Raw genomic sequence first — 25,793 nt, forward strand, 5'->3', positions numbered from 1 at the left:
AAAATTTGGAAGTAAGAGAGAGTGTAAATTAAAACCCGATAGATAGGAAATTGCTGTAGTCCAGTTGAGGCCTCAATCTATCAATCAGGTTGCCCAGGGCAAAAAAGACTTTCTATTTGAGATGCATTTCTATTATTGCATTTACCACATTAAAAAACATCAGATCATTATTTATAGTTTCACTTGGGGGTAGGAAAACTTTCTTACTCATTTTTCTCCATGGATTTCATTTATCATTTTTTTTTTTGCAGCTTTTTTTTTTTTTTTTTTTTTGAGACAGAGTCTCCTGTTCCTGGGGCTAGAGTGTAGTGGTGTCAGAGCTCACTGCAACCTTAAACTCCTGGGCTCCAAGAGTCAGGGGTCTCTCCATGTTGCTCAGACTGGTCTTGAACTCCCGGCCTCAAGTGATCCTCATGCCTCAGGCTCCTGAGTAGCTGAGACTACAGGTATGCACCACCACGCTCAGGTAATCTTTCTATTCTTTATAGAGTCAGGGGTCTCTCCATGTTGCTCAGACTGGTCTTGAACTCCTGGCCTCAAGTGATCCTCATGCGTTGGCCTCCCAAAATGCTAGAATTATAGGTGTGAGCCACTGTGCCCAGCCTTTTGCAGCTTCTTCAAGGTATAACTGACAAACATTAAACTACACATATTTAGAGTAGACAACTTGATAAATTATGTATCTATATAGCCATATCTGTGACACCTTCACCAAAATCATGTTAATGAATATAGCTATCCCCTGCAAAAGTTTTCTCATGCTCCTACCCCATCTTTAGGCAATCACTGCTTTCTGTCACTATAGATTAGTTTGCATTTTTGAGAATGTTATGTAATTGGAATCTTATTTTTTCTGACTTCTTTCACTCAGGGTAATTATTGTGAGATTCCTCTATGTTATTTTGTATATCCATGGTTTAGTCCTTCTCATTGCTGAGTAGTATTCCCTTGTAAGAATATATCACAATTTTTTATCCATTTACCTACTGATGCACATTTAGCTTGTTTCCAGTTTTTGACTATTACAGGTAAAGCTGCTATGAACATTCATGTATGTCTTGTGTGGACATATACTTTCATTTCTTCTGGATAAATACCTAGGAGTGGAATGGCTGGGTCATATGGTAGGTTCATGTTTATTTTCTAAGAAACTGTTTCCCAAAGAGGTTGAACCGTTTTACATTTCCACCAGTAATGGATGAAATTTCCAGTTGCTCCACATCCTTGAAAACACTTGGTATGGTCAGTCTTTCTGATTTTAGCCATTCTAGTGGGTGTATAGTGATGCTCATTGTGGTTTCAGTTTTTTTTTTTTTTTTTTTTGAGACAAGGTATTGCCCAGTTGCCCAGGTTAGAGTGCAGTGGCAGGATCATAGCTCACTGAAACCTCAAACTCCTGGGCTCAAGTGATCCTCCTGCCTCAGCTTCCCAAGTAGCTGGGACTACAGGCACATGCCACCACTCCCAGCTAATTTTTAAAAAAATTTTTTTATAGAGACAGGGTCTCGCTATGTTGCCCAGGCTGGTCTTGAACTCTTGGCCTCAAGCAATCCTCCAAAGTGCTAGGATTACAGGCCATTGCACCTGGCCTGTGGTTTTATTAATACTTTGTGTTACACTAATGACTAGTATTGTTGAACATCTTTTTATGTGCTTATTTGCCATTTGTATATCTTCTTTGGTAAAGTGTTAATTAAAATATTTTGCTTTTTTAAAAAATAAAATTGTGTTGTTGTAAGAGTTTTTAATGTTTTCCAGATATGAGTCCTTTAACAGATTATTTGCAAAGATTTTTTCCCCCGTTTGAGGCTTTCCTTTTCTTTTTTAAAATGGTGTCTAGATGAAGTCCAATTTATTGATTCTTTTCCTTTTTGTATCCTATTTAAGAAATCTTTGCCAAACTAAGGTCACCAAGAGTTTTTCCTGTTTCCTTCTAGAAGTATTTTTTTCCCCTAGGAACATCATGATTAACTATCTTTCTAGAAGCTTTATAGTTTTAACTCTTATATTCAGGTTTTTGGTTTGTTTTGAGTTAATTTTTGTATATGGTATGAAGTAAGATGCAGAATTCTTTTTTATGCATGTGGCTATCCAGTTGTTCCAGCACTATGTATTGAGAAAATTACTCCTTCTCTTTCAAATTGTCTTGGTACCTTTGTCAAAAATACTAAATATTTGGGTTTATGCTCTATTCTAATCCATTTATTGATTTGTATATTTTTATGCCAATACCACACTGTCTTGATTAATGTAGCTTTGAGAAAAGCTTTGAAGTTAGGCAGTGTAAGCCTTCTGTCTCCTTTTTCAAAGTTGTTTTAGATTTTCATGTAAATTTTAGAATCAGCTTGTCAATTTCTATCAAAAAACACCTGTGATTGCGATTGGCATCACATTGAATCTATAAATCAATTTGGGGGAGCACTGACATCATAATTGCATTGATGTCTCTGATCTACGAACATAGTATATCTCTTCATTTATTTAGGTCTTTAATTTCTTTTAGCAATGTTTTGTAGTTTTCAGCATACAGGCCTTGCACATCTTTTGGTAGATTTATTTTTATGTACATATTTAATATTTTTAGGTTCTATTGTTTTAGAATTTATTGTTTCCATTTTTGGTTGTACCAGCATATGGAACATTTTTGTAGAGTGACCTTTGTGTACTTATCTTGCAACCTTGCCAAGTTCACTTATTAACTCTATTCATTTACAGCCATGTAATCTGCAATAAAGACAGTTTTATTTCTTCCTTTTAAATATGGATGCCTTTCATTTTAATTTATTTTTCTCGTTTTGCATTGGATAGAATCTCCAGCATAATATTGGAAAGAAATGGTGAAAACAGATATCCTTGCATTGCTCCTAATCTTAGGTGGAAAGCATTCAGTCATTTGCTATTTAGTGTGATGTTAGCTATTCTTACTCATTTGTGAATGTGTTTGTTATATCACACACACATTAAATGTTTAATAAATGACATATTAAGTGGAAACCCAGGAATGAGAAATCATCTCCTCTCCACAAACAAAGGATTGCTTGACACAGAAATTTTGGCAAACCTTACGGTTCTTTGATCCATTACTGGATACACATATTCTCAGTCATAAAGAGAGGTTATAATTCTCAACTGGATGAAGGAATTATGAAATATGCCTTGGTTTATAGCATTTTACATCTCAGTTATGGAGTGAGATTTTTCTTGTTCAGGATTGCCCATCTCCAGCCCCTGACATTTTCCTCCTAGGCAGGCATCCAACATTATGAGGATACTGATGTCTGAGGGAGAAATCCAGGACTGGACAGAAGGAATCTGCTTCATAGTAATTCTCAGGGCAATATTATTTGAATTTATATAGACATACAGAATAATGGACAAATGACAATGATAGGCAGGAAGGCTACAAAAAACAAGATTTCAGATACAATCTGAACACATGATTTTTGAAGGGTGATTAGTATCTCCAAGAACCTTATTAAAATTCCAGATACCCGAATTTTCTCTTAAATTCACAGGTCTCAGAAGTTTCGGCAAAGTCCAATAATGAAAAAATAACCTCAGGGGCATGTATTAATTTCCATCCACTAATACATACATGTGCAGAGCCATACTTAAATTTTACATGTAGAACTTTCCCATACATTGAAATTAATAAAAGACATGAACAGTTAGGAAAATAGGACTGGATAATAAATTTAATTTTTCTTCCCTTTTCTGCAGGTAAAATTTTTCAGGTTTTTTTTTTTTTAGTCTCTGAAAACATCACAAAGGAAAATGTTTTTTCAATAATTTTTCTTCTATGAATTCATTTTTCATTTGATGCTTCTGATGAAAAAAAGGGATGAGAAATTGGAAAAAAAGTCCATCTAAATGGTAAAATATTTTTAATAAATAAGAAGCATTTTTTAGATGCCAGTGATTGAGTTAACAAGGGTGGGCATTGGCTGCATAGGATGGAGTGAGCCCAGGAGGGTTATCACCTGGCTGTGAGGCTGTCACCATTGGCTCCATCCTATGTTAGGATTGTTGGGATTGCTTAAGAGCAGGGGTGAAGGAAGAATTTCAATTTAGAGCACATATAACCCCGCACTCCTGGATCTTTTTGAGATCAATGGAATGTATTAAAAAGACACCTTGCAAACTGTGAAGAAGAGCTTGCAAACCTCACAGAAGACAGTTTTTTTTTAAAAAATGATTTTTTTGCCTTATAACACAGGTAGTATGAGTATTCTGGGAGACAAATTTAAAAGCATATCTCACCATCCAAGTAAACATGAATACATGCACATATTTTTTAAATATCCACTTATTTTAAAGAAAATGGAAATCAATATATACATAGATATTTATCCTTTAAACTTGTTTTATTATACACTTCAATATTCAAATAAAATTCAATTTTCCATATACTTAAATATTCAAAATCACAATTATTAATATTTTGATAACATATCACATGTACATAATTATTTAATCAATTCCCTATATTTAACAATTAGGTTGTTTCCAATTTAGAATATTACCATGATTGCAGAGATTGGTATTTTTGTGCTTATTTGAATTATTTGCCAGATATTAAAATATTGGTGAAGGGTCAAAACAATTTTGAGATTTTTGTATGTATTGACAAATTGCTCTCTGGAAAGTTTGAACCAATTTAGTCTCCTAGTAGCAGGAGGTAAGAATACTTATTTCATTACACACTGGACAGCAGTAAATATTATTAAAAAAATATATTTGTCAAGTTGATAGAATAAAATGTTATCTCTGTTTCATCTTGCATTTCTTTGATTACCAGTGATTTTGGACTTTTAAAATATTAACATTTTAATGGTTGCTTCTATTTGCTCTTTTGAAAATTGTCATTCTTTTATTCGATCAATATTTATTGATTGCCCACTATGTGTGAAACACTCTGCAGAAGGTATAATATTCTCTAGCAAACAAGAGACAGATGGTCCCTGCCCTAACGGAGCTTAAAGCTCGGTCATATCCTTCCACTAATTAAAAAAAAATTAGTTATCTCCCCTTAATGACTCATAAGATAGAGTTATATTAAGCATTTTAACTTTTTGTCATGTAGCTTTCAGATATTTGCTTTAGCTTGTCTTTTACATTTAAATTTTGTTCCTTGTGGTTTTTGATGTGAGGAAGTGATATATAGAAATGTAGGAAAATTGGTTTCTCTCTCTCTGGTTTATTTTCTTCTTTTATCATTAATTAGAAAGGTATTCTAAATCCTGGATCACAAATTCACTTGTATTTCTTATTTTTTCTAGGTCTCTTGAGTATAGTTTTTAGTTTAATAATTTGATCTATCCAACGTATATATTGTTGTATTTTGTAAGGTGGTGACTTATCTTCCCCTTAAAATGGTTAACTCACTATTTTAGCACCATTTATTAAATAATTTTTCCTCCTACTCAATGATTAGTCATGACACCTTTATCATATACTAAATTCTTTTTGAGTAGATATGTATTAGATTCTATTTCTAGGTTATTTGGTTCCACTATCAATTTTTAGATGTGTACAATATTACACATTATGGTGTCATGATATGTTTTATTACCTGGTGGTAAAAGTTCATTTAATTTCTGTAAAAGTCATTCAACCTGTTTTAATAGCTGCTGGAGTTCAGCCTGACTCATGGGATTGCATGGGTTTTTAATGCTATTATGTAAAGATATATATGTAAATTAAAATCTTTAATTTTTTAATATGGGTTTTTTCCTTTGGCTATACTATATCACATGTTGTAAAATTTGGATAACCCAGAAAAGATCAAAGGAGAAAATAAAAATCTCCCCAATTCCATCACCAGAGATAGCTATTTAAAATATTTTGTATCATATACCCCCAGGGTTTTAGATGCACATATGATACATTTATTTTTTATCACCCTGCGTGGATTGTACCTCTTATTTCTAACAATAGCTCAGTGGAGCATTTTCTATGTCACTAAATAAACATTTTATTTTTATTTTAAAACATTATTTTAATGATTTCATATGACACAAAGGAAGTATTGTAATATATTTAATATCAATCCTTAATATTATTTGCAGTTTTCCCTATTTTAAAATTGTGCCTGATTAACATTCTTGAGTGGTAGGATGGAATTATTTTCTCCCTCCCACCCCTTCTTTTTCTTCTTTCTCCAACCTTGGTGGAAAGAGATTTTTTGGTAAGTGGAAGGACAGTGACAACTTTGATAGCCGAAAAGCCTCAAACTCATCCCAGGGAAACCTGTTAAGAGTAGCAAGGAATGATGCCATGATTAAAAGATGGAATCCTGCTGTTGGACTGTTTCGTGGCTTTGCCTTCCTAACTGGATCGTCTTGCCTATGAACTCTGGATTATATTGTCATAAGAATTAAATATAAATTTCTTAGGTCTGTGCTTGACAAATTGAAAGTTTAAAAAACTACCAGTTTATATTATGATTCATATTAACAAGAGGAAAATTTCCCCCCTTTTTCTTGAGGATGTTCTGTGAAAATTCTGATGGGACTGAAAAGCCCCTGTTAGAAATCCACAGAATTTCGAGGATCTGTCGGGCTCACTGGGTAGAGCTGGGAGCCTGAGGGGAGGATAGGCAGCTAGAAACAGTTTTCCTGAGGGAGGAGAAAGATCAAAGGGAGAAGAGAATTTCCAAACAGGTACTTGAGGTGGAGTCGGTATTGAAAATCTCTGGGCAGATATTTGATTATTCCTCACAATACATTTTTAGAAAGAAAATTGCTGGATCAAAAAAATAATCCATAATTTTAAAGCATTACATTTTCTGGAATCTGATTTGAGTAAACCACGGATCCTGAAGCATCCCACACTCTCTAGCCGTGTTTGGAGTTGGAGGCTGAAAACTGGAAAATGTGTTGAGAGGCTGCCATGGGGGTGTGTTGCTATGATGTCCCCGATCATGATTCTTACACCTGTATCATGTGTTTTTCCCCCTCTTCAATTTAGTACAGAGTAATATTAAGAAGTTTATTTAAGAGAAAAACTTCCCATTTATATTTCTTGTTTTTAAAAGCTGTCTTAAAAAAATATAATGGATTCCACAGAACTAAAGAAATAAATATAACTAGGTTAGGGAAAATCTCAACTTGTCGGAGTTGGAATTAAACAGGAAACGTTTTTGTGCTTTCAAACCTGCTACGTAAAACTCTTTTCCTGCTGGCCAGCGGGCTCCCATACACTGTATCTCAGTCTGGTTGCATAAATTTCCAGCTGTTTGACTATTAAAACAATCACATTTACATGTCCTAAGACTCACTCCTGTTCATTTTTAAACTTCACGTTCTATTCAAGCCCTCCTTTACCATGGTCTGAACTGCTCCATCCTCATCTCCTTTGCCCCCAGCGGTCCCCTCCTCTGGAAGCCCCAAGAAGAGGGGGCCATGTCAGTTCTCACGTACCTTCTTCTCCTCCTTCTTGGCAGTCACCAACCACCATGCTGTGAGTCCTCTGCTCCAGGGCTCTTTCTGGTAGCACAATTCTTTCCCTGGCTTTGGAGTGGGTGACCACACTCTCTCCACCTTATGGGAAATAGGATGCTAGTGATCCCTGACACGTAGATCCCAATTCATCAAGCTATCTGTGATGAAGTTCCAACTGGGGCAAGTGCCGCGGAAGCCCAAGTGGCTGCTGTACTAGACTGTAACAGAAGCAATGTTGGCCACATGGACTGTGGCGTGGGACAGATTGTCCCGGGTGTACTGGAGTGATTCCAGAAAAGAAAAGGACAAACTTAGGTTCTTTAACTCTCAGCTCAAACCATGGTCTGAGAACTAGAGAGTTCCATGACAGACTTAAAATAACTTCTTATTTCTTAGGGTAACATGTTATTGCTAAAAATCAAACACAAAATTTAATTGTGCAGGTTGCTGAACTTAATCCCTGTTGAATTCATAATCTCGCCGATTTCTCATGGAATGGTTAAGGCATTGAACTGGAAAGATTGGAATCCTGAAACGTGGACTGTCCAAACATCTTTATGGATGCAGATGAAACTGACAATCTCAAACCCCTAAAGCACTTTGATTCTCCCTTGTCAGTGAGAATAGTTTGCTCTCCTGGGGCTGAGGAGGCTAGCCTTCCTTTGCTTTGAAAACCTTTGTGATAACCTCACCAGGAGCAGATGTCTTCAAAGGCATATTGCTTTCCTAAAGATTCACCACAACTGGTGCTAACAGACACATAACTAGGGTCAAATCTCACATGCTCCAAGCTGATAGGCTCACACTATGACTGAAGAGGAAATAGCCCATGTATTGAAAGAATTCCAAGACTTGGTTATAATATGTATCAGTAGAAATCTGAGGAACATGTGTGGGAATAGATTCTAAGGGTGCTAGACTAAGAAAGGTAGAATATAAGTCTAGATAGAATGGAATTGGTTGATATGGCTGTATTTTCTAGAAATTCCAGATTTAACACGTCAGCTTGAGCAGCTAGAGGTAGCTCTAATTGCTTACTTGGTTGGTGGACTAAAACTCAAACTCAGTGGTGGCCCATAATTAATGTGGTTGAGATGTCAAAGCTACCCTGGCATGAGGCGGAGAGGCTTAGAGAAATAGAAATGTTGGAGTGGATTTCTTTTCTTTTTTTTTTTTTTGAGACAGAGTCTCACTCTGTCGCCCGGGCCAGAGTGCCGTGGCATCAGCCTAGCTCACAGCAACCTCAAACTCCTGGGCTCAAGCGATTCTTCTGCCTCAGCCTCCCAAGTAGCTGGGACTACAGGCATGCGCCACTATGCCCGGCTAATGTTTTCTATATATATCTTTTTACTTGTCCAGCTAATTTCTTTCTGTTTTTAGTAGAGATGGGGTCTCACTCTTGCTCAGGCTGCTCTCGAACTCCTGACCTCGAGCGATCCTCCCGCCTCGATCTCCCAGAGTGCTGGGATTACAGGTGTGAGCCACCGCACCCAGCCAGAGTGGATTTCTTATGTGACCTGCCATGAGAGGCTCAGAAGACTTTCTCTTCATGAAGGTGTTGAGAAGGACATCACCTGCACCCTTGGAAAGCTTCCCTTGTATGGTGGGTTTCACCTTGAGGGAGGCTGCCATTGTGTGCCATTTTTCTACCTCCCTGAGACCGGCTCCTAAGTTCACCTGCCATGGTGCTAGTCTCCTCCCTTTCTCAATGATTTGAAGGAAAACAACGTGACAACTCAAGCCGTTTCAATGTATTGCATTTGGAAGCTGTACTGCTTAGCTATGGACTGCAGTCTCTTAACCCATTCAGAAAAATGAGGGTCTCCATCACAACTTTCATTTTATTAGTACACTCTTGATGTCCCTGTTCTAATCAATAGTCCTTATGCAAGATGGCTGTTGCCTGTTCTACCTTGTAAGTGAGGGAGCTTAGCCAATCAACCCTTATTAATTAGTTACTAATATGTACCATGTACCAACAACTCTTTTCACTAAGCGGCGGCAGCACTAATTGATGGGGCATAACGAGCCCCTCCCTAATAACAAGGAAACACTGTGCCTTACCCTCTGTGGATGATCCCTTATAGATAAAGAGCTACCAAGGGAAGGCTGGGACACGCACGGGATGGCAGGGTCTAATTTGTTTTTAACTGGCTTTTAAGGAGTTGTTTAATTAATATCGGATCAGCACATTTGAAGGCTTGAACAGGTGCAAACACACACTTGTAACCAGCTGTGTAATTGATCGCAGTGGAACAAGCCAGGGCTGAGCATGCAGACCTCACTAATCACCTGCTCACCTCCAACCTGTGGCTGGCTGTAAAAAGACCTGTGCTTTTTAGTGCAGGATGCCTCAAATCTATCTGGAAGGCTGTGTGGTATTGGGATGAGTTGAAATTTTGGGTCTTTGAGTAAACCTTTGTAAATGGGTTCATCTCTACTCACCATACACCAGAAATATTGCTGCTCCCCTTTTTTGGTTTATTTGTTTTTGTAGCTTTCCTAAAAATCTGGGGACCATGTGGATAGGATAGGGGTGCTTCTCATCCTCAGTGGGGTTATGTCTCCATAAGTCATTGTAAGTTGAAAATATTGTTAGTCGAAATGCATTTAATACACCTGGTTTAGCCTAGCCTACCATGAACATGTGCAGAACACTTACACTGGCCTACATTTGGGCAAAATCATGTAATACAAAGCCTATTTTATAACAAAATGTTGAATATCTCATGTAATTTATTGAATATTATACTGAAAGTGAAAAACAGAATGGTCATATGGGTACTTGAAGTACATATGGTTTGTACTGAATGTGTATCACTTTTGTGTCACTATAAGGTCGAAAAGTCAAACCATTGTAAGCTGGGGACGGTCTGTGGTCTGTATATGGTTGTGGGTAAACAGGTCTTGGCGTATAGATCTCAGAGTCACAGAATTCCAAAGTTCTAGGAGCCTTTAGGAGCAGCTATTAATATTTAGCTTGGGGGCTGGCAAACTGCACCGTGGAGCCAATTCAACCTGTGGCCTGTTTTTGTAAATAAAGTTTTATCGGAACACAGCCACATCCTTTGGTTTATGTAATGTCCATGCTGCTTTTGTGCTGTGGTGGCCGAGGTGGGTAGTTGTGGCAGAGACCGTACGATGTGCAAAGCTGAAACTATTAGCTATCTGGCTCTTTAGAGAAAAAGTTTGCTGATCCTGGAGATCACAGGTCTGATCCATACCATATTTTTCAGCTTTTGTTGTAAAGTTAAAGAAATTGCCCTTTAAAAAAAAGGTGTTTCCAAGGAGCTCATGGTCTAGTGGAGAAGATGAATACTCAAAATGTATGTACATTCCTTCCAAATTGCAATTTCTCCTTATGTGAAATCTGATTTTTAAAAAATTTACTTCTCAATACTTTTTATTTTCTAGCATGGTAGATTGGGATCTAGGCTTAAATCTAGGTCCTACTCAGTTTCCATTACAGGACTTAGCTTCAGTGTGTTATATACTTGTTAATTTGTTTATTATCTGTTTCTAGCACCATGATGGAAGCCCCACAAGAGGGAAACTTTACATTTCTTTTTAACATATCCCTACTAATAGCCTGAAATATACTGGAGGAGCAATAAATATGTGTTTTATGGCATCTAAGAAGCCATCAGTCATAAGTTGTACCCTTATTTTATACACCGCTGAGAAAGAAAAAGTACTGCCAATTAATGTATAGCACCTACTGAGTATGGTTGATTAAAAGACACATCCTGTTTTCAGAGTTGTTAAAATGCAAAGCCATATACACTTTAAAACCAGTGAAAAAGGATCATTGTCAGGTAGGTGGGAGAAGTGGTGATCTTATGATAACTTTTAAGGCTTAGCTAACCTTTCATCTCAAATCACATCACAAACATTTATTGAGTGATTACTATGTGCTATATTCTTGTCTGGTACTTTCTCCAAGTCATCCCTTAACATACCACTTTGGGGCACTCCCCATCCTGTGTGCTCCAAGCTATAGAAACTCTCAGTCTGACAACACATTTAGGACTTAATTATAGTGCCTTTTATTGATCACCATTGTTTCTAGTGAAGTAGGAGTCTTTTCTCCACAGCTAAATTATAAGCCCCTTGAACACAGGAACTGGTTTCTAAAAAATTATATATTCTTCACTGCTTTCCCTTTCTATTATCCACAAAGGAAAACATGGCAATTTAAGGGCTTGCGGGATTGACTATTAAGTGTAGAGAAAACCTAAGCATGCTTTTAGACAGATGGATGAGAGACCAGTACAGATGAACAGACTGAAGGTGTGCGTGAGAAAGTGTAACGTAATGAAAAGAAAATTGATGACACATGGTTCCAAAGGACGCTGGCGAGACTGATTCAAAGGCACAGGAGTAGGGGAGCAACTTATTACAGAGTGAGAAGGAGTTGCAGATGAAGGGCGAGAGGACAGGATTAAGAAAGCCCTTCAATTTTGATTTCCCTAGGAAAATCTAAAAGAGACAAGAAGGAAAGAAGGGGACTAAATGGGAAGAAATGGAGAGAACAAGCCTCTTCTAATCTCATTAGCTTCATTCTTGCTTCCAATTTCATCCCCATCTTTTTAACATTCCAGAGGGTTCATCTCCAAATGAAGCCTGTTCCCTCTGCTTTCCAGTCAATACTGGCCTCCTCTTCTTACTACTTTGCCTCCTTATCCCTGGCCCATCTTCTTTTCTTATCACTCCAGGTCTTTCGATAGGTAGGTCTTTCTGAGTAAGACATCTCCTTCCAGATTTCTACATATTCTTGGAATTATGAGGAAGGAGAATTGATAATGTAGGGGACTAGGGAGAAGAGGAAGAAGCCTGTAATTTATGGGTCACTTGTGCATCTGCTAAGATCTTTACATAAGACCTTCCATGTAATCACATTCACACTCCTTAAAGATTGTAGGTACTTGTCCAAGGTCTCAAAGGCATTAACTAGCAAAGCTGTCGTGCAAACTCTGGTCTTCTCTGGTTTCAAGACCCATAATCCATGCTGACTTTTTACAACACCATGTTGCCGTTCAATAGAGATATTTCCTCCTTTTTTTTTCTTTTTTGAGACAGGATCTTGCTCTACTGTCCAGGCTAGAGTGCAGTGGTGTCATCATAGTTCACTGCAACCTCCAACTCCTGGGCTCAAGGGATCCTCCTGCCTCAGCCTCATGAGTAGCTGGGAATACAGGCACACACTACAGCTGGCTTATTTTTCTATTTTTTTTTTTTTTTTTGTAGAGACAGGGTCTCATTCTTTCTCAGGCTGGTGTCAAACTCCTGAGCTTAAGTGATCCTCCGGCCTTGGCCTCCCAAAGTGCTAGGATTATGGGTGTGAGCCACCACGCCCAGCTCCTTTTTCTAATTATGAAAAGTTTATGTCTATATGTATTCCTATAGTTATATCTAGATATTTTTGATACTTAAAGAGATTTTGCCAAGATTTAGTGTATTTTTAACATGTTTAATTACACAAGTAATACTGGTTCATAGGAAAAACCGTGGGAAAGTGGTGATAACCAAAATGAAGAAAATAAAAAATTATTCACCATCCTATGTGTCATGACCTTAAAAATCACTGAGATGAAAAACAATTCCCCTTCACTACAAAGTATTTTGATTAAGCCGGGCGCGGTGGCTCACGCCTGTAATCCTAGCACTCTGGGAGGCCAATGCGGGCGGATTGTTTGAGCTCAGGAGTTCGAGACCAGCCTGAGCAAGAATGAGACCCTGTCTCTACTAAAAATAGAAAGAAATTATATGGACAGCTAAATATATATATAGAAAAAATTAGCCCGGCAAGGTGGCACATGCCTGTAGTCCCAGCTACTCGGGAGGCTGAGGCAGGAGGATCGCTTGAGCCCAGGAGTTTGAGGTTGCTGTGAGCTAGGCTGACGCCATGGCACTCACTCTAGCCCGGGCAACAGAGTGAGACTCTGTCTCAAAAAAAAAAAAAAGTATTTTGATTAAGAATATAAGCTTAAATGCTCACTCAGAGATAAGTACTTAGACATGAAGTGATAGATCATTGGCCTAGCATTTCATCCCTGGACCAGAGTATTAGTTTTAGGCCTTCTTGTGTGGGATCTATGGTTTGTTTTATTTTCTTTCCTAATGAGCAATTGGACTAAAAGATCAGGTTTAATTATAACTAGAGTCCCTTTCTGTTTGTACATCACTGCAGACCTAATTGTAGGCTGGCATCCCTGCTGCGGCCTGAGTGGTCATTAGCTTGCTGATAATGGACTATTCTTGTCAACAAGGCCTCATTAACCATTGTTTTTTTTCAGCAAAATGGTTGTAAGGGTTTGAACTTGCGATTGAGGATGTGCTGGACTCATAGTGCTAAGGGAAACTTTACTTGCACACTTACGTTGCTAGAATCAAGGGCTTCTGGCTCAGACAAGTGATGATATCCGGGATAACCTGGATCTAAGCTGCAGTGGCAGGAATGTGATGTGTCAGGAAAACCTGTCCTGAGAGTTAGAGGGTGAGATTCCAGTCTCAGCTCTGTAACTGTGTAGCTGTGTGACTTTGGGCTAGTTGTTTTGCTTTCTGTTTCCTTCGTTTCCTCACCTGAAAATGAGAAAGTACCACTCCATGATTCGTGAGATAGCTTTTTGCCAATAAAAATATTAATAATTTTGCATAGTGTTTGTACAATTTTTTTTTTTTTTGCACTGGTGATTTTATCTTCTTAGGTTATACACTAGAGGGCAGTGGTACATTAATATTACAAACTACATCTGTGCTTGGTGCTGCACTCAGCTTAAAGTCAGAGATATTTGGATTAGGAAGGGACGTTATATAGTCCTTGTTCAAAATATAAGAAGGTGTTCTGTAGTATCCCCGACTGATATTCTTCGTGCCTCTGTTGAATATTCCTAGTGTTGGGAACTAACATAAGGCAGCTTCATCAGGCAGCTTTTTCTCTTCTTAGTTCTAGTTATTAGAAAGTTCTTTCTTCAATTAAAGAAACACCTGCTTACCTGTAACTTTTACCCACTGGTCCTGCAGTATTGCAGGAAACTATCATCTCTTTCTTTTTACGGCATTCCACATATTTTATAGAATTATATTCCTGAATAATTAAACTTACCATTTGTTGGTAATAGGAATTGTATACCCTAAATTTATTATCAACTATGCATCAGGCACTGTACCAGGCATATTCTTTACATTATTTTATTTAATCCTCACAATAAGTTTTGGGGAAGATTTCATCTTTATTTATCTGTATTTTATTGAAGCTCAGACCAAAATCACATAATCAATAAGCAATGGAGGTGGGATTTGAACCTAGGTCTGTTTGATTAAAACCTCCTGCCATTGTTCACAGCACAATGCCTCCTTTTATAGATGTGAAGACTTAAGTCCCAGAGAAGGTAAGGAACTTGCTTGAGATCACATAGCTAAATAGAAAAAGAGTAAGAACTGGATTCTAGATCTTCATGCTCAGTTTTTCCTTGTCCCATGGCACAGTACACTCCAGACCGTTGGCATTTCCTTCCCAAGTTCTCTTTTCTATGTGTTAAATGTTCCCGGTTCCCTTTATTGTTATTCTAATGGTTTTGTTGCTATCCTGTCATATTCTCTGAGCATACTCTTAATTTGCCACATCTTTTCTAAGTTGTAAAACTCAGAATTCAAAACAGTGCTCTGTCTGTACAGGACAGAAGTCACTGAGACTGTATTTCCTGCCATTTGGAGTTAATTTTCCATTAACATTGTCTAAGGTTGCATTAATATTTGAATATAACATTGGCTTATTTCAAACATGAGGTCAACAATATCCCTGGTTCTCTTTAGTTTTGTTTTAATTTTTATGAAATGTTGGAACAGGACAAAGCGATCCTGTTATGTTCTTATTGATAGAAAAAAATCCTCTTGATTGGATGAAGAGTCCTTCTGAATTGATGATAACCTAGAACAAATTCTTGGGTTCTTAAGATATTCAAGGAGTGTGAATGTGAAAATATTTAAGTTTCTGGGATGATGACTGAATTCACTTTAGACATCAATGTCCATGTTTGTTTTTGCTTTCCTGCCAGAAATGCACTCTTGCTGTGTGTGGTGAACATTTGTTGTTCTCTTCCTGCCTGTTATCTTTTGTCATAGCATGACCTTGACATCTCTTTAAGAAAGGCTATACACAACCCAAAAGGAGCTGTTCATCAGGGGACACTGCCCTTCTCTAGCCAAGAGGTGGGTGTGGGGAGCAAACCTCTTTGTCCCAGGACTGGGAATCTTGATTTGAGTAATGCAGGATGGAAAATGACAGAGGCTGATTCACCTTCATGACACCAGTGCCCCTGGGCAGGCTGTCCATTAGATCTTGCTGTCCCAATCTTGTGATCTGACTTTTCAACATTTCCTTTGATCTATAACTCACTTAATATACCATTCCAATAATTGATAATTGATATGATGTATATAAATATATATACTATTTTTAAAGTCAGAATAAGTTTCTGATAATTGCAACCAAAATAATCCTCACTCATACATTGATCTTTGGGATATATTTACTTTTAATTTTTTTTTGGAAATAACCTTATCAGAAAGTTCTAGCCTTCCATGACATAACAGAATAGCTCATCGAGCTGACAGAGTGTGTTGATCATTAATTGTAGAAACTTTCCTAACACATTTTTGGGATTATAGTTTTTAAAATATGCCTGCTACATCTAATACAATAGATGTATTCTGAAAAAATCATAAGTGAAATTTTATAAATTGACTTTGCTGAGGGCAATTGCCAGTCAATAAAATCAATGTTTATATCCAATGTTGAATCTTTTAGAATACTAATCATTCATTTATTGTATGAATTTAAAATTTGATTAATTTAGTTTTTTTTTCCAAGAGGGAAATGTTTTTATGTTTTCAATTAAATACTAATTCGTGTTTGGAACCTATTAATATGTAATCTTGGTGGTGACATTTTGTCTCTATTTAGATACTGTTTTCTGTACTTTAGGCATAAATCCTCATAGCAACAGGACCTTTTCAATTGTTTGTCTTATTGTGTTCTTATCTACACACTGGGCATCTCGTTCATGTGGGAAAATTCCAAATTCATTTACAGTTTTATTTCTCACTTTCTGTGCTTCAGATTCACATTCTCAACTTTGCAGGCAATATTCTCTGAGTTTGAAAGGCACATATAATTCCATGTGACATTCTCAAACCAAGTAATTGATCTCACAGGGCAGCATTGAGAACATTGTTTACTGCATTAAAAACCTCCTCTTCGATGGTCCAAGGTGGAAATTTCTCCCTCGTTTCTGTACAAAGAAGAAATGGGCTTTTCCTAAGTCACTGACTTGCTCTGTTGTCACGGATGCTGTGACTCTTGCGGTTGTGATTACGTAGAAGCTTCAAGCCAAAGTTGTGGCCTCTCTGGCTCAACTGATGGCTTTATTTTACTACCCTTACTTTTCTCCAGCCTCATTGTTTTCTTTCTTTTAAAAATGTTATCTTGTTATTTTACCTTACTGTATCACATGCATTTTTGGAAGCTCTGTAAATTCTTTTTTCACTAGGTAGTGGTATAAATAAGTAAAAACTAAGCACTGGATCCATTCCATTCTTCCATTGGTCTCCTGGGGCTTTCGTTGTTCATCTCTCTGTTGAAGGCATCTTTAAACTGCCTACTTCTGGGCTTAAAACTTGGAGCTATTTTCAATCCTCTCTGTCCCTCATTCCTTGTATCTAGTTAGTCCTCAGAAGTTGTTTGGTTTTGCTTCCATAATATTGCTTACAAGCTGGACACAGAAAAGGGGAGAGGCAGTCATCTGTCTGGGAAATTTGGGGACAGAATTTGAAGCGATGTGATAATCTGCGTCCCTCAGATCACTGATATTTTGGTAAAATCAGCTGCTTTCCCTGCCCCATCTGTTCTGTCCTTTACTGTCTTACTATGATTGTTTTACCTGGATTAATTCTTCATTACCAGTCATCTGGATGATTAAAATTGCCATGTAATTGGTTTCCTTGTCTTTAGACCAGTGATTTGAAAACTTGAGCATGCATCAGAATTCCCTGGAACTTGTGAAGACACAGACTTCTGGGCCCCACTGAGTTGCCGATTCAGTAGGTCTGGGATGGAGCCTAGGGATGCACATTCCCTGGCATGTTCCCTGGGTGATGGTGCTGGTGCTGGCCTGAGGATCACAAGTTGAGAACCCCTATTCTAGACGGTTCTCCTCCTCCAAGCTACACACTGCTCCCAGAGTATACCTATTTCAGGGGGTGCTTCTTTTCTCAAAAGTTTTCCTTGGTTCTTCGTTGTTTATTGAATTTATTTTCACATCTCAATGTCTTGCTCAAGGACACATTTCAAATGTACTACTCAAGACCCTAAATGATCTTTTAAATGCAATCTGTCTCTTTTCTTTTGTGTTATTTCCCCCTAGTAATGTAGTACTTTTTTCTTCCTTCTCTTTTTGATGATCAACTCATTCTCCAGGGCTCTACTCAAATGACATCCCCCTCATGAAGCCTTGCCTGATATTCCCAGAACTGAGAGCCAGCCCTCTTTTGTTCTTTTGTAGTGTTTACAGCCTGATGCCTTTAATTATCAGTATAGTTGTCTTTTCTATTGAATTTAGCGAACTCCAAAACAAGGTTCAGGGACTTCAGGCTCTATTGCATGCCTTTCACATGAGAGATCTTCTTTAAATTCACCTGCCTGGATACTATTAATATATGGAGATTTTGGGGTGGGGCTATAGAAGATGAATGTTATTATGAAACACTTGTAGAATTTTCCTGAGATCCCATTCTTTGTGGCAAAAACCATAGCATTGCCCACTTTCATTAATATAAATGAAGTATTTCACAAAACATAAAATAAGCAAATAAGACATAAGGACCCCAAATTATCTCATCATACCATGGGATTTCAACTGGACAGCAATTTTTGTCTCATCTTGATTATTGCCAAGGTTTATTAATTAAATATTATGAACTACTTATGGACTGAATTATATAGATGTCAATCTGTCATAGAAGTATACCCTACATTTGCTATTAAATAATTTGTAAGTAATAAACTATTCTACTTGTATATAGAAAAATGAATAATTATATTAAAATGGCCTGGCCACAGAACACTGTTTCTGGTATATTAACAGATGCTACATGTATATAGGAGTTTTATATCAAATATGTTTAAAAAAGTTTAGATTAAACTATGTTAAATCTTATTAAAGTACAAGACTCCTCAGAGTCCGTAAGTGCTAATGTGTTTTAAGAATCTTTGGAAAGGGGCATACAATATTTAGCATTTTTCACAGTTCTTTTTGTGTTTTAATTATTTTATTGTATTTTAACTTGCAGAGCAGCTCTGTAGTGATAACGCCCCTTGAATCACACTTGGGAAGCTGGGTGCAAAATTCCTGTGTATGTGTTTGCAAAAGAGCCAGTTGCCATTGCAACTGGTTAACACTAAGCATTAGATATGCACATGCCTTCACCCACGATGAAAGTGATACCCAAGGTAACACCTTTGAGTGTACCTTTAATGGATTTCTTTTGCAGTTTCTCTAATTCTTCTAAGTCACTGAGCGCAACCTCAGGGAGGTTGCCGGCCAAAAGACCCAGTTGCTTGCTTCATTTGGCTGCAATTGGCTCTTGCTGCCAGCACATGATTCTACTCAATCTCATTGCCTAAGCCCAATGCAGACCCTTGACAGAGCTCCAGCAAGACATCTCCTTTTATAAGTCTCTCTGGACAACACTGTGCTCAGATGTGTTGATAGCAATTTAAAGCCAACTACTAAAATTACTGGTTATTATAAGAGGTTACATCAAGGGCCTGGGAAAGCAAGGATTTCTCTGTCGTGCAATTTGTTTGTGAGGCTGAGAGTATGTTTTTCCTGAGGTCATTTTCTGCATTCCTTTGGGGGTGGGGTGGTAGGGAGTTGGCTGTGTGGATTGGTAGTGATAGAGTAATACCCATCTCTAACCAGCCTTTTTCTACTGGCTTTCTGGATGATTATCAACTCTACGTCTCATCTCATCCTATCTTTCTTCTGACTGTCAGCAAGAAGAGAGATGCCTTTGGCTACTTTGTGAACCTTTGATTAAAAGGGCAGCAGCAAAGTCCAATCTCTTACCCTCACCCAGTCCCTTTGGCAGCATTTTATGCCTCTCAGTAAGGTGTTCCTTTTTTTAAATCTACAGGTTGAGTATCCCTTATCCAAAATGCATGGACCAGAAGTGTTTCAGACTCCTGATTTTTTCAGATTTTGGAATACTTGCATATACATAATGAGATATCTTGGGGATGAGACCCAAGTCTAAACACAAAATTCATTTATGTTTCACACACACTTTATACACATGGCCGGAAGGTAATTTTATACAGCATTTTTAATAATTTTGTGCATGAAATAATGTTTTGACTGTGACCCATCGCATGAGGTTGGGTATGGTATTTTCTGCTTATTACATCAATGATGGTGCTCAAAAAGTTTCAGATCTTGGAGGATTCTGGATTTCTGATTTTTGCATTAGGGATGCTCAACTCATATCAAGATCTTCTTTGATGTTGACTTGCTTATGGTCTTTGAATAAAATGTAGCATAGTGAAATATTTTTCGATACAACAAGACTACTTGTCCAAATACCCAGGAAGGATATAATGTCTCTTTTTGAAAATGATGGCTTATAACTTTGTTAATTTATTGTCTTATTTTTCCTTACTGTTAATTTTATACTTTGCTCAACTCAGAGGTTTTCTTCTTGAACCCTACAGTTAATATCCAGATGGCTGCTATGTTGTATCTGTTTCCCTTAGTCACTGGGCTAAGGAGCATTTACTAAAGTCTTATAATTATTTCTTCTGACTTAGATATGAGGTCTTCTTTCACTATGCTTTAACTGTTTTCCTCTACTATTAGGACCCACTGTCTTACTGACTGATTTTTGTAGCCATACAAGTTAAATGTCTCGATTGAACATATTGTTCCAGTTTGATAAAAAATAACCAAACATTCCTGGGCTCTGCTTGTAAATCAATGTCCCAGCCACAGTCTGGGTTTTAAAATTGCCCAAGTGGAGAACAACAAATCCATCAGATTCTCATTTTCATTTCAGAGTTTCACAAGGTTCACATGACCTATTGAACATGAACATATCTTGAGATCTCATATAATTTTCTCCAATATTCTAGGTCTCCTCTGATCAGCCTTTTTTCTTCGTTCCCTGCCTTGGGGTGCCTAACTTTGCAATCTAACGATTAACTCCAAAGTAGATCTACCTCTTGCTCTGTTTCCTAGTGGTGATAAAATAGTGGCTGGGCATCAAACATGGAAGATTTTTCTTTTCAGAACTGGAAACAACAGTGAACCTGTCAAAATGTGGCTAACGTGTCCTTGTTTTCATGATATACAGATGGCAGAAGGAGATGCCCGCAGAAAGCCGAGTAACTCGCCTTCCTGAGAGGGCAGAGCCAGCGGCTGTCTGGGGGTTGGGGGTGGGGGTCAGGGGTGGTTCTGGCTGCTGCAGTAGAGGGCGGTCTAGGGAACCATGAGAGACCACCCAGCCTGGGGACACCAGGGGCTCGTTTCTCCTATGTCAGGCTCCGGGATCACTGTACCAGAGTCAGAGATGGATAAAGTCTACCTCTGTCTGTAACTTTCCTAAGAACAACAACAAAAGGGGCTCCAGGGAAGCCACTTTTGCATCTTTCCTGGGAAAGCCTCCGTTTTGCTCTGTTTTCCCCCAGGTTGTCCTCTGATTCTCCTAATGGAGAAGGGGACACTGCCCAGGGCCCTTCCTGAGAAGATGTGTTTCTCAGAGGTGAAAAACCAAAACAAACAAAAAAAGCCCACACAGGACAGCCGTTGTGGAGAAGCTTTGGGTAACTTGACGGGGCAGGTAAGATCCTTTAGAGCTTAATTTAGCCAACAGGTGAGACACTTGCTCTCTAGAAACTTGGGTCAGAACCACCCACCTTAGCTATTTCCCTCCACTGATGTCATGTGTATGGAAACTCTCTTCTTGAGGCTGAAAACAATCCTAAAGAAAGTCAGCCTCAACTGGGGAGGGGGGTGAAGGGTGGGGGAGGAGGATGGGGGAATGTCCCTGGCCAGGAGGCCGGAGGTGCCCCAGGAAGCTGTTTCCTCTGAATAGTTAAATGGCTGCCTCTCAACTTGCACAATGTCACATTGAATTTGAAACAGGGAACTTTTTATATTTTTCCCTGATTGTGCTGACACCTGGCAGATGCCTATTTACCACAGGCATCAATACACATAGTAATCAAAGGAAATCAGAGGCACAGATTAGCAACAGCTGCAAGTCATTAGTGACAGACATGGGAAAGCACAATTCTGCACCCAACTTTGAAATAACCAATATGAGTATTTCAGAGCACGAGGGTTACCGCAGGGCACTCGCTAACATGAGAGCAGCCAAACAATAGCTGGGCTTGTCTCTCCCGAGAGCACTCTTCTCAAAGGCGGCACCACACACGCCATATTATAAGCCAATCAATCACATGATATCGGTCCATTGAACATTAGCCCTTTGCAGGGTACATGGCCGATCTGATCTTCTGACCAAAGGCTGTTGAACTGAGGAAACCTTTAGCCGGTGGAAAACCTTGTTATCGCCTATCATAATTTTTGTGGTGGGAGTTTGAGTGTATTTTCTGGTGACTTAATTGCGTGATTGACCTAGTTGGAAAGGGGCATATAGAAGAGAAAAGAAGACGTTCCCCTTTCCCATTTAATCTCATGTTTTCCACATTTGTATTTGAAAATCAGCTGTGATTGATAGCTGTTCCCTTGGTAGTTACATATTTTCATTGGCAGCACTAACCTTAGCCTACTCCAAAAAATACTATTCAATTTTTAGCTTTTCCCTGATCAATTCATTCAGTGCCTCAGTGGAATACAAGTTGGTCATTTAAAAATTTCTAGCTGTTGCCTGATATGTCCCACAACAAATTTAGCCGGCACGGGTTTCTATTTTAGACCATCTCTGGAAACGCAGATTTACTGTACAACTGGGTAATGGTGCAGAGATAAACAGACACAGTGAGCCACTGTCTGATTAGCAGGGCTGGGCAGAATTTAGCGTTATATATATACTACAATAATTGGACCATTGGACCATACGGTGTAGATTAAATTGTTCTCATCCCCACATGTGGTCTCTTCTTCCCTTACTTGATATTAAGGTTGGATTATTTTTTTCTGTTTTAGAAATGTCTCCTTATCCCTGCTCTCCTTCCTCAAAAACATCTTCTCAAAGTTTTTCTAAAAATTCTTATAAGTAACTTGCTTTGAAGATTGGGATAAGAAGGGGCAGGATGCTGCCTTTTATCTAGTGCAGAGCCAACTGTTAAATATCAGCTCTTTAATAACAAGTGATGCTCTATTATTTTGGAAGAAAGCTTCCTGAGAACGTGGATTCCATGGGGCACCTGGCACATCATAAGTATTCAGATGCATGTTGTCATAGTCACATATGCTGTTTTTTTCCACTTTCTGCGGAGTGAGATTATTTTATACTTAACTAGAGACCATAATTTCTAGGTTTAGGGAGATTTGATTTCTTGGGGTCATTTCATAAGAGAGCAAAGGCATGCCATATTAATTAATCCATAATTTAATTTACTAAGTCAGCTCATATTTATTGTCTATTATATCTCAGGGAATGTTTTAGGCATGTGGATATAGCAGCAAAATTAACAAATGACCTGGTTATAATGTACTCAACTGATGGTGAGGACATGGGCAGCTTACATCTGAGATGGCAGTTTGACTACAGTTCTTCATTGCATGTATCTTCTCTTTCCTTTCTCCCTTCCTCCCTCCCTTCCTTCTTTCCTTCCTTCCTTCCTCTGTCCTTCCCTTCTCTCCTTCCCTCGCTCCCTTACTTCTTCCTTTTTTCTATCTCTCCTTCCTTTCTATTTTCCCACCTCACACTCTCTCTCCTTTATCCATACTTTATGATTTAGACTTTAGAGGGACAAGGGTAAGCATTGTTGGTTATATAAGATTATTAAATTAAATTAAATATACATTGTTGAGTATGAATCTGTATTAGTTAGGATAAAGCTTCTACAACAAAGCATCAAATTTCAGTGGCTTAGCACAGAAGTTTATTTCTTGCTCATGTAACTGTCTAAGAAAGGTGTTTCCCTGCTGGTGGGAGGCTTTCTTCATACCTCAAGATCTCAGACTCCTTCCATCTTGTGGTCTTTCTAGGACTAGGAATCCTCTACTTCCAGCTGGGTGGAGAAAGCACAGCCATTTCTTAACCAACCTGGCCTGAAAGAGGCAAATGTCACTTCTGTTCATATACCATGGGGAGAACTGCCTAGATGGCCCTACCTAGATGAAAAGGGGTTTGGGAAATTCTTAGTCTTGTGCTGAACAGACACATTGTGGTGACAATTCTATACCATGGAAGTACAAAGGCAGATTTGAAGAAACACGATCTTATGTCAGACAGCATGCTCATTTCTGGAGATAAAAGATGGGCAAATCATCATCCTTTAGGGTGGCAAGAACCACAGAGGTACCCAACTGACCAGGCAGGATATCCAAGTACTAAATAAAGTCATATATGAACACAGATTCAGGAACAAATAATCCACTCAGAGATGGACTCAGAAGAGGCTGTTGATGCAAAGCAGAGAAGAGGAAGGCGAGAGTGTAGCTTTGCTGTGGGCAAGAGCTAGAGCAGGAATGTGAATGTGTGCTGCGAGCTTGAGGCTCGGACCCAGGTGTTCTGATCCCACTCCTGTCTTGGATATTTCTTTACATTTTTGGAAGGAAACTGATGTGTGAAACTTGAGAAGGCACATGTGACTTTTTAAGATGAGAGGTGTTTGCTTTCTAAGAAAGGAAGACATATCTTTGGCAGCCAGGTTATTTATTTGACAAGCACGAGTCATCTTACAAAAGAGGCACATTGAAATGAATCAATCCCCCCATCTGACTTCAAGGTTGATATTTCATCACATATCTGAGGCTCCTTTCCTTTCCCCCAATACTTGTAGTAGCCAATGTGCTTTCTCATAACGTCAGAGAGAGTTCAAAGTTCCAGGTGTCAAAGGAGGCTGAGGTTGTTTCAACTGTTGTAGGTGGAGAGCACCTTGTACCCTCAGAGTAAGCCTAACCTAGGAGATGTTCCAAGAACTGTGTCCTTAGAGGATGAATGTGGGAGGCCAGCTGTAGCACACACGCGATGCTTTTCCTAAAATTTTTAGTAACCAGAATCAGGGGGCTGGAGGCAATCACAGGGTTTTGACGTCCCTGTATGCATGGCTTATGCTTATCTATAGCGTCGTTAATTTCATAATGAATATTTGGTTTCCTTTTTCTTTAGGTGGACTCAAGCTAGTTAGCAAATGTGATCGTCCTTTTCTATGCCTACTTTTATGTGAAGAGAGACTAACATAGTGAAATAACTTTGTATGCTTTATTTATTTATTTTTATTTCAGAATTTTATGGGGGTACACATGTTTTGGTTACATAATTTGCTTTCGTACAGTTTGAGTCAAAGTTCTAAGTGTGCCGCTCCCCCAGTTAGTGTGCATTGTACCCATTAGGTGTGAATTTACCCATCCCCTCCTCCCTCCTCCCACCTTCTTGATTTTGCTTGAATTTTTACTTCCATATGTGCATGTAAGTGTTGATCGATTAGTTCCAATTTAGTATCGAGTACATGTGCTGTTTATTTTTCCATTCTTGCCATACTTCACTAAGAAGAATGGCTATACACTTTATTCATTAACCTAAGAAATATTTAATGAACATCTACTGAAGATTGAGACTCTATCTGGGCCTTGGGGTGGAGACGAGAGGAGGATGGAAATATGGGTAAACTGAGGTTTTTGTCCACATCTAATAGAGAAGATGTGGCTGTATATAAATAACTCTGATACCACAAAGAATGTGAAAGGTTTCGAAAGGAGGGGATGAACAGGAGGGAGAAAGAATGGGTTACTGGAGAACATCAGGGAAGGCATAATGGAGTAGGTATCCTGGGGACTGTGTCTGACTTTTGTAGGTAGAAGGAGGTTAATCTAGAAAGAGAAGCTGGAACTGAGATATGGAGACGAGTAAGCACAGGAGGGCATGTTTGGGGGTCAGAGTCAAGGCTGCATACACGGGGTCAGGGGAGAGAGAAAGGGTGTCTGGAATGTTCACATTGGGACTAGACTGTCTAGGGTCTTGAATATGTGGTTAGAGAGCTTGGATCTAAAATGGGAAGGGTCTATTTTCGAGCTTTCAGGCAGAGAAGGTATTACCCGGATTTTATTGACAAGGACCCTGAAGCTCAGAAAAGTTACCAAAGATAGGCCCAAGGTTACGTGG

The 25,793-nt window shown here is 38.6% G+C and overlaps 1 long non-coding RNA gene across 6 annotated transcripts in view; it reads left to right on the forward strand.

Moving 5' to 3' along the window:
- LOC123638321 overlaps nucleotides 1-25,793 on the forward strand; it is an 83,093-nt gene that overhangs the window by 19,619 nt on the left and 37,681 nt on the right. The window contains exon 1 of one of the 6 annotated variants that reach the window (XR_006735310.1): nucleotides 8,865-9,045. The exons of the other annotated variants lie outside the window; for them this stretch is intronic. This is a non-coding gene — a long non-coding RNA (uncharacterized LOC123638321). Of the gene's footprint in view, nucleotides 1-8,864; nucleotides 9,046-25,793 lie in introns of those variants that run through there. 6 annotated transcript variants of the gene reach the window in all.

This window comes from Lemur catta, chromosome 5 (genome assembly GCF_020740605.2).
Source record: "Lemur catta isolate mLemCat1 chromosome 5, mLemCat1.pri, whole genome shotgun sequence".
NCBI lineage: Eukaryota > Metazoa > Chordata > Mammalia > Primates > Lemuridae > Lemur > Lemur catta.